Source organism: Dasypus novemcinctus, chromosome 3, assembly GCF_030445035.2.
Source record: "Dasypus novemcinctus isolate mDasNov1 chromosome 3, mDasNov1.1.hap2, whole genome shotgun sequence".
Classification (NCBI taxonomy): Eukaryota; Metazoa; Chordata; class Mammalia; order Cingulata; family Dasypodidae; genus Dasypus; species Dasypus novemcinctus.
The window spans coordinates 33,106,145-33,116,400 of NC_080675.1; the positions used below are offsets into that span (position 1 = coordinate 33,106,145).

The 10,256-nt window shown below is 44.0% G+C and overlaps 1 long non-coding RNA gene across 1 annotated transcript; it reads left to right on the forward strand.

The window, feature by feature from the left end:
* The first annotated feature begins 7,513 nt into the window (after positions 1 to 7,513).
* Positions 7,514 to 8,380, forward strand: LOC131278112 (uncharacterized). The gene is made up of 2 exons (XR_009185364.1): positions 7,514 to 7,709; positions 7,871 to 8,380. It is a non-coding gene; the product is annotated as an uncharacterized lncRNA (long non-coding RNA).
* Positions 8,381 to 10,256: the final 1,876 nt, after the last annotated feature.

Consider the following 10,256-nt stretch of genomic DNA (forward strand, 5'->3'; position numbering starts at 1 on the left):
CTTCCGAGGCTGGTTCCGCTCCTGGGGTCAAGGGGGAGCTGCAGAAAACGCCCTTTGTCATCGCGTTCCCTGCGGATGTGGTCGTATCTTGGAAAACTCGGGTTTGAACTCAGCTGTTGGGTAGGGTTAGTGTTGCCTGACGGCTCCCCGGGCAGCCCCAAAAGCGAGGACCGGAGCGTGGAAGGGAGAAGGAGTTCCGAGAAGGTAAAGAGGCTGGCGGCGGTCGCGTGGTGAAAGGCCCGGCGCGGCGCCTGTCCTGGGAGGGCCTTCGAGTCGTCGTGGACCCCATGGAGCCCTAGGCTGCCACCTGCTGGTCCCGATCCATTCCGTCGGTAAACCCTCCGTTCATTCACGCCAGGAAGCCCGGCCTGCAGGGCAGAAGCGCCCCTTGGACACCCATCCACTTCAGCCATGTGAGGGGGAGTGGCTAAGAGCCCAGATTATCCCTTGGTTCAAACCCCAGCTGAGCCATAACTAGTGCTTAACACTGATCAGGGTCCTCAACCTCTCCGTGCCTCAGCTGTTTCATCTGTGAAGTGGGAATGATGAAATAGTACCTACCTCAGTGTTTTGTGACTTGAATGAGTTAATACAGGAAAGCACTTAGGAAGTTTCTGGCAGCTAGTAAGCATTCCATGAGTGTTGGCTACTGTAACAAATAGCTGACCTTTACCATACTGTGCTAAACACTACTGATGGATTATCTCATTTACACTTTACAAGAATTCTGTGTTGTAGTTACTATTGTTTCCCTGAGAGGCAGGATGGATCAGGGACCTAAGGAAGAGGGGTAGAAAACCCAATGAGTTACACAAATACCTCCTGGAAAGAAATGCTGTAGCACAGCCTGTGGCTTGCTAACTCACAAAGAAAGGTTAATACAAACAAGTTATAAGGCAGAGAGCGCCCACCCAGCAGCTGCGATGAGATGTAACTTGCAGCATTCCTCACAAGTCAGGAAGAAAGGAAAACAGAAAGGACGCCACCATCACGACCGTCACCCCCCGTGTGTTTTCAAACCCCTCCCACCAGCTCAGGCTCAAGGAGAGTAGCCAGAAGCCATTTGCACTGGACAGAAACCCCTGGAAACCAAACCACCCAGTGAATTTCCTCCTCTTTGTCCGAAATACTCCAATCAGCCTAACCCTAACCTCCAATGATAGTCAATAAAACCAGAAACCCCTAGAGAGGGGTTGGCATCTCACCCTATAGCATGGCTCACATCCGTGTCTTGGATGTTTATCTCTTTTCTAATTTAATACACTCTTTACTCCCTTGCCTTCCTATGGCATGTGCTTAATTTCCTTTATGCGACATAACCAAGAACCTAGACATGGTCTCCAATCACTAACCTGTGCCTTAAAAAAGTTGCAGCTGGTCTAATAGAGCAATCAGTCTCCTTCAAGTCTGGCTGCTTTTGATCTGGAAGGCACAGCCTGGCTACCCAAGCACCATCTGCAAACTAGCAGTATGGGCATCACCTAGGAGCTTGTTAGAAAGGCAGAATCCCAGACGCACCTCAGACCCACTGAATCAGAAGCTGCATTTTAACAAGATTCCCAGATTAGTCATTTAAACATTAAACTTAGCCAGCCACTGGGATATGCTGCTTCCCCCTCCTCCTTTTTTTTTTTTCAATTTCAGAACAAAAATGGAGAGGCACCCACTTCTGGGTTGATAAAAGAAAAACTTAGTGCAATTTAGGATTTCATAGCTTTATCGAGTGATTCATGAATCCAGCAGCATCCCAGTCAGAAAGCAGAAGGAAATTCCACTGAGGGAGTGAAAAGGGCAGCTCTTACAGAGCGACTTCCCAAGTGAGGAAATGTTTTGATTGACTGGCGTTGTTTCCATTTTACACAGGGAGTCTTACAAAGTGGGGAGCAGATGGACATTGATTTTATGATATCCTTGTCCATTCTGTTATTGAAGCAGGTTAGTAAGGAAGGCAATCAATAGATGGATCTGGAACCTGGCAGAGAGTCCACGTGGACATCAGTAACCCCCAAGATGGTTGCTGGAAGACCCCACCCCCAAGATTCTGCCATTCAGAACAAAGACCTCTTCTGGAAGCCAGGAGAAGCCACGGATATTCCCCAAGGACTTTATCACTGGGTCCTCATAAGGGGTCGATGGGTGGGGTAAACATCAAAGCAGGAAACAGCTGGAACCCCTCCCCTACCATTAGCAAAGGGGTGGACTAATTAATGGTTCACAAGCAAGCGCAGGACCTAAGCTCTCGCTCTGCGCTCCCTCGCCTCTAGACCCATTCCTGCCCTCTGCACACTGCTTTCACCATTTTTCTCTGCCCTGTGGCCACGCAAGTAAACTGGGCATTTATAATCTATAATGGGGAATTGTAGCTTGTAAATCAGCCCGCTTTATCACTTTTCCACCCCTTCCTCTCTGCCTGGGACCCCTGACCTGTTATTTTCTCCCATTTCTCATCCCTCCCTACCTGAATAAATTACTGGCTTAACTCACCTGGTGTGCTCATTTCTGCAGCATAGCCAAGAACCTAAATAAAATCTGGCAACAATATGCTGTGCCTAGTTTATCAGCAACCCTGTAAGATGTGTTCCATTTTCTTGGAAAACCACTGTGGATCAATTGTTTTTGTCTTCTGGAAAAGCACCTCTCAGAAAGAGACCTTCTCCTAGCAAAGGTGACTGTTTTATTTTACTTAAGGTGGAAATTAGGAGGCTTACAATGGAATGTTTGAGGAGGGAATTCATACCCATCTAAGAATTTCTACATTAATTTAACATCCTCTATTTTCAAAATTCCTCCAGTGTTTCCCATCATTCTCCACAGAGTACAGAGTCTCCATTCTTTTTGGAAGGCCTTCTGAGACTTCTCATTATTTCTTTTTAAAAAAATTATTACTAGGGAAGTAAAATCATGCATAAAAGACAGAGTTTCAATATACCACCATATTGCATTAGGTTGGTACATTTGTTTTATTGTTTTTTTTCTGTGGGTCAGCATGGGATCGCTCCCCAAAGTCTTCAGAATATATTCTTTATTTTACAGATGAGAAAACTGAGACTCAGAGTGGTGAAACTTGTTCCTCAGAGTTCCACGGCTAATTAGCATCAAAACAGGCCCCAACATGACAAATTTCCGAAGTCCAGTTGGCTCTCCCAATGCCCTCCTCTGGGTACAAAGCTTCAGTTTGGTGAAAAATCCCAAGGCATCTAACCTGGGATTCAAGCTGTAATTAGGGTTGCCTTTTGTAGTGAAGGAAGTTGATTTATTGCAAGATGTGGATTTGGTCTGCTTGGATTTGCAGCTCTATTCTGGCCACTATTAGCCTTGGGATCTGTGTGAGTTACTCGACCTCTCTATCCCTCAGTTCCTGAATCTATAAAATAAGGATAAAAACACCTGCTGCTCAGGGTTGTGAGAATTCAAAAAGATAATGTGTATAAAGTGTTTTCAATAATAAAATTCTGGTAGCCACCAGGGTAGAGCTGACTCATGGCTAATTCCCACAAGGGGGGAGGACAGTATATAAACTCTGGGTAGATAACACAAAGAGAGAAATATTCTATATCCATCCACTTAAAAAGCATTTATTGAGCAGCTTACTATGTGCTATACCTTTTTTTATGTTTTATCTTTAGGTATCTGTAGGTATACTTTGAAAGGAAAGGAGAAATATCTTTTAGGGATTGCTTCCTGAAAAGGGACCCTAGCTCCTGACTCTATGCCATGTGACCACCCAGGGAACTTGAGTGAACCTCTAGGTTGAACTCAAGCTTCCCTGACCCCCTGCAGGTTGATAGCAATGCCTGCCCTCCAGTGGCTAACAGCAACTGCGGGCAGTAACAGCAGGACTTGAGATCAAAATCTGACACACTCTCATTGACTACTACCAGCTAGACAGGGGCAATAGATGTAGGACGCATGGAGCTTGCTAAGTGCGTGGGAAAGCTAAATTTCCAACGAAATGAATCAGGTTGAGACACTGCATTAGTCCCTCTTAAAAAGTACCAACAACTGGAATTTGTAAAAATATTGCCCTTACAAATCTTGTAAGTATGACACTGTATCCTCATCAATATTCTGTTTGCCTGATCCTTTGCACTTCCCATAGATTTTTTTAAAAGATTTATTTATTTATTTATCTCTCCTCAACCCCACCCCAGTTGTCTGTTCTGTGTCTATATGCTGCGTCTTCTTTGTCTGCTTCTGTTGTTGTCAGCGACACAGGAATCTGTGTCTCTCTGTCGCGTCATCCTGCTGCGTCAGCTCTCCGTGGGGGGGGGCGCCATTCCTGGGCAGGCTGCACTTTCTTTTGCACTGGACGGCTCTCCTTATGGGGTGTACTCCTTGCACGTGGGGCTCTCTTACGCGGGGGACACCCCTGCATGGCAGGGCACTCCTTGTGCGCATCAGCACTGTGCATGGGCCAGCTCCACACTGGTCAAGGAGGCCCCGGGTTTGAACTGCAGACCTCCCATGTGGTATACGGACACCCTAACCACTGGGCCAAGCCTGCTTCCCAGATTCCAATCTCTTTGAGGACTTGTATGTATCTTTGTATCCCCTGGAGCATTTAGTGAGATGAGTTATACAAAGCTTACTCTTAATTGCTCTTAATATTTGCTTGTAGAATTGCATTGAATTACACATCACCATGGAATTTCAGGACTCAGGAGACAATGAGAAGATCCAACAGGCTTTTAGAAAGGTGGGGAGGTGGGGACAGTTATCATAAAAAGGATCAAGTATCAAAATGTCATCAGATTTATCATCAGTCCTGGAAACCGGAAGTTTCCAAGGCCTTTTGGAGGAAAATTATTTCTAGCCTAGAATTCTATACCTAGACAAACTAGCAAAAGAGAATAAAACATTTTCAGACATGCAAAGCATCAAATTAAAAATGTACTGCCTTGTCCTCTCTCTCCAGAAGTTGCTAAAATGAGGGAAGAAACCTAAAGAGAACAAGATGTGGGATCCAGGAAACAAAGAATTCAGCACAGGAGCAGGCTATGGAAATTCCCAAGATGATGAAGGAAGATCCCAGGTGTCGGCTGTGTACCAGGCAGAAAGCAGCCTGTTCAGACTGAAGCTCGTCAGAAGGCTCCAGGAGAAGATGTATTCCGGAAGATGACTGATAGAATGCTTGCTGTGTTTGAAAATATTAAGAGGAGGCCCACGCAATTGGAGGATCATTAGAGGTTGAACTAGTAATAAGCACCGCAGATACTAACTAAATAAATGCCAAAATAAGGCAGTGATTAACTCCAGAGAAATAAATTGGAAGAAAGGGAAAAATAATCATGATAGACCTTAAGTTGCTCAGTTGTGAATTTCACATATACATTCATTATAACATGGACACTGACAGCTGATATAACCAAAATTATGATACAAATATATAGGGAAGATGGAGAAATGGGCAGTGGGCATCTGTGTGATTGAGATGGGAGTGGACTAAATGAGCTAAATCCTGACCTGCCACATTGGAAAGTCAGTAGGTAACATCTAACATAGAAAATAGCAGGACGTATCAATATACCCATGTTTTTTAGTTATGGAGGTAAATACCCTGGAAAATCAGCTGATAAAAGAGTTGAAAACAGTTCCTCAAGGAAGCAGGAAGGGGATGGCAACTGCTACTCTTTTTAAATTTTTAATTGTGCACAGATTGATCCCCCATCCCCCCATCCCCCCCAGATGGCTCCCTTATCTGTTTGCTCGTTGTTTTTGCTCACTGTTTTTGTTCATTGTTTGCTCATTGTCGTTCTTTAGGGGGCATCGGGAACCAAACCCAGGACCTCGAATGTGGGAGGTGGGTGCTCAACCGCTTGAGCCACATCTATTAACAAAACTGCTATTTTTTATACATGACTCATAAAACTATTTGATTCTTTAAACTATGTATAACTTTGATTTTCAAAAACCCTAAAATTGAAAAATTGAATCTAATTTCATGGAGACTGAGTCACTTCACCGGGGACAAAAGAAACTGCCTAAGGGTGTGGCCAATTCCATCCCAGACTTCATGAAGCTGGTACTAAAATGGGGACCCAAAACTCCAACCCTGGAATCTCAGGGATGCCCTTTAAACCGGGCTATGCCCTCCAAGGCCACGCCAGGGGTCATCTCAGAGGAAATGGGAGTGTGGTCACAGACCCTGTGGCCCACACCCCGGCCTCGCTTCATCCTCTCTGGCCACTTTTCTGCTTCTAATGTCTTTTACACCTGAAGATTCTGTGGGGCCCTTATCCCTTCCACTTAGGACTCAACTTCTGCCCCATCATCCAAAGAGCCATGTCAGGGTCTGCTTCTCCTCTGGAATTGTCTGTCAGTTGATAGGACTGCCAGCTGCCAGCCAGCCAACCTTAAAGCCTGGGCATGACCCAGACCCCTCACCTTCCTTCACTATCAGTGTCCACCTGATGCTAGCTCTTACCATCCATCCCACCTCCTCTCCTCTCTCATTAGTTCAGATGCTCATGGCATCTCACCTTGATCCAGAAACTGCCTGCTCCTCATTGTCCGTACTCCTTCTGGTTCACCAGCACACGGCTTCAGGAGGCTTTCTGATTCTCCGCAGGCCCCTCCCCTGCCTTGAGTCCTCTCGGGGCTGCCTCTCCCTAGCTCTCAGAAGGCTCAGACCCCTCCGCTTAGCACACAAGGCCTTTGTGATGTGGCTCCGGCCTCACCTCCCACCATGGCCCACTCATATCTCTTGCTCCCAGCAGGTGGAACCACCTGCAGCTCCCTGTGAGCATTCTGCACACATCAGTCTTTGCACACGCCATCCTTCACACAGTAAGTATGATTTAGATGCTCTCTCACACATCTCTCTGGTAGCTCCTGGCAAAAAAATGGGTTACTTTGTCACCCATTTACTCTGAGTTCCTTGAGGTCATGAATCATGTCCTATTCCTATTCAAACCCTGGCCTCTAGCTTGATGTCTGGCCCACAGAAGGGAAATGAAGGACTGATTCAATCGACTTCTTGGATACATTTCCCAGATGAATCCCACCTCCACATGACCTCAGAATGAATGAAAACATGACCAATGTGTTCTGGATGATGTCTCATTTTATTTTCCTTTTTCTTTTCTGGGTGCCTCCCCCATGGTGCTTAGTCCCCACCACCACCACCACACCTCACAAATCCCCAGGGCAGGACAGCTGGGAGGGTTTTCCTGTGCTGAGTGGGAGTCTGGGTTCCTTCTCCTCAGGGTCCTCTTGGTTCTGAGATTCGGAATCCATCTTTGGAGGAATGGGTTCGGGGACTACCTAACGCTCAGGGAAGAGGGAGTCTTTTCTCCTAAGAAGAGAGGACAAGAGGAGAGCGCCCTCCTGCCAGAGATGTAGATGCTGAGATCTTTCCTGGACACATTGAAATCAAGTTGTCAGTTCCCTAGAGCTACACGGCTGTATCTAGAGAAGACTCAAGTAGTAATTCGTCCTTCTCTACAGTCAGGAAGGCTCTGCAGCCACGGGTCACGTTTTATCTCCTGAGCCGATTGAACATGGGTGTGGGAAATAGAGTTTAGCCTTATTGTAAATGTTGCACCTGTTCTATTGCAGATGTTGCAGTTGTTCCCTATTATTGTAGATGATGTTGCAGTTCAGATAGCAAACAGCTGCTCGGTAGTTCCTAAATAAATACGATGTGGAAACCAGGGTCGAGGCTCTCAGTTCCAGAAGCAAGGAGAAGGGGAGCCAATGTAGCTCAGTGGGTAAGTGCTGACTTCCCACTATAAAAGCTCCCAGGTTCAATACCCAGTACCTCAAAAAAAAAAAAAAGAAATTAATTAATGCAAAAGCAAGGAGATAAAGATGGGACCATCTTTATCTCCTCTCTTGTGTGTGTCTTTCTCTGTCCCTTTATTTTGTAAAGTTCTGCGTTGCTTCCCTTCGAGCAAACCTATCGCTAAGCTGATTGCAGCAACTGGCACCCAACGTGGGGCCTGAAAGGAAGAAGGATCACCTCGAGTGAAACTAAAGTTGGTGTAACGGCCCCAAGTGGTTTAGAAAGCCTTCGAAGTCCTCGAGGATTTGCTTGTATTTCCCCAGGAGATGGAGAACGTCCTGTGTGGGTACCAGCTCGTCGGATAAAGCCGTACCATGAACGCCAAGGGATGACAAAAGTTCCTATGGAACCCAGAACCTCTGGTCATGCAGATGGAGAGACGGATGCTGGAAACTGTACAGCTGGGTCTCATTCCGAAGACTAGAAAGGCTTTACATCAAGTGTCTAAACTACAGAACTTGTTCAAGTGTGGCATCATAAAGCAAGTATGACTTGGGGACAGAAAGAGATTAAGAAATTGAGAAGAGAAAAGCTGGAAAAGAAATGTTGAATTATAAAAGGAAGCAATGAAGAAAGTCTAGATTATTAGATTTGGAACTGCTGTTGTATTTGTTCAATGTCAGTGTGTGTGTTGTAATTGTTTCAGTGTGTGTAAAAAAGAAAAAGGTAGAAAAAGGAAGAAAGAGAAAAGAAATAGAAGGAAAAAGAGAAAGAGAAAGGAAGAGAAAGAGAAAGAAAGGAAAAGAAAGAGAAAGGAGGGGAAGAGAAAGGAGGGGAAGAGAAAGAGAAAGGAGGGGAAGAGAAAGAGAAAGGAGGGGAAGAGAAAAAGCGAAAGAAAAGGAAAAAAGAGAGAGAAAGGAAGGGTAAAATGAAAGGTGTAAAAGTTAAGTGGATATTGAAAAAAGTAAAAAGTTTGTGGGAATGTTAAATGAAATGTTATAAGGTGTATTTTGTCCTAAAATAAAATGGTTAATATGGAGATATGTGGGACAGAACTACTACGCATATAGCAAGTTGTAAAAGTATTGCGGTAGCATTCAGCGAGATATGTTTTGTAAAAGTTAAACAAGCCTGAATGAATACAAAAAGTGCAAAAACTGAAAATGTCAACAATGGACTTTTGCAGTTCTTCAAGGCTTTCTGCCCTGGCCTGATGGCAATGAATCTGGCTGTTTAGAAGGAACCTGTAGCAGTGACCCTACTAAGAAACATCAGAGACCCTACCAAGAAACAGCCAGATTCATTGCTGTATTTTAAGGGCCTGGAATAGGTAAACAACTGGGACAAGCTGTAATGCCCCTGCTACTCTATCAAATTATTAAATGTTGTTTGGTTGGGTATAACAAAACTGTACCATCTACTTGATAAAGTACAATGTTTTCTCATGTTAATAGAATTTGTAATATTGTTGGAATAGTAAAAATCTTTTCTCCCTCACTAAGATGTGTTAATAAGGAAAGGTCCTTCATGGGAGTAGGAGGACCTCCAGCAGGCTGCTTTAAAAAAATAAATAAAAAAGAGGGAGAAGGTGGATATTGACTTAGCCTGTGAATTGGATGTGGCCCCAGGTCCAGTGAAGATGCCAAAAGCACTATACAAACGGGGGAAAATGAGATCATTTTTGATTGAGTACTGGCCTATATAGCCTTGTTGGTTGGGAATCTTAAACCCACGAGAAATGAAAGTCTGTTCATTAAATGTCTGCTAGTTAGAAGTCTTATTGTTTGATGTTGTATAATCTACGGTAGTTATGGGTTATGTATAAAATGCTTGAATACTAATCAGAAGTTTAATAATGTAACATTGTGTACTTAAGTGATTTGATGAACCTCAAGTGATATATAAATGTACCTTGTTGAATGTATATGTAAATCTCTAGTTTTAGGTTTGAACAATTCTGGGACAGAATGTATTGAGAAAAAATTTAATGAGAATTGTTCAAACCTAAAAGTGGAAATATCATGCAGGAAGCTTTGTTAATCAGTGAAACATCATCTGCATAGAGTTAGCAAAAACAAAAAGGGGGAAATGTGGGAAAAAGAGTTTAGCCTTATTGTAAATGTTGCACCCGTTCTATTGTAGATGTTGCAGTTGTTCCCTCTTATTGTAGATGATGTTGCAGTTCAGATAGCAAACAGCTGCTTGTTAGTTCCTAAATAAATATGATGTGGAAACTAGGGTCGAGGCTCTCAGTTCCAGAAGCTGTGAGTACCCTGGTCCCATCTTCATCTCCTCTCTTGTGTCTTTCTCTCTGTCCTTTATTTTATAAAGTTCTGTGTTGCTTCCCTTTGAGCAAACATATCCCTAGCTGATTGCAGCACATGGGTGTATATGTGGGTGTCCACTATATTATTTCTCATACCTTTTATATAATATATTTAAAATATTTCTAAATAATCAGGAAATCAGAAAGTCACCCCATAAACATCAGAAAGCCATTATTAAAAAACATGAGTCAAAGAGGAAGGAGACT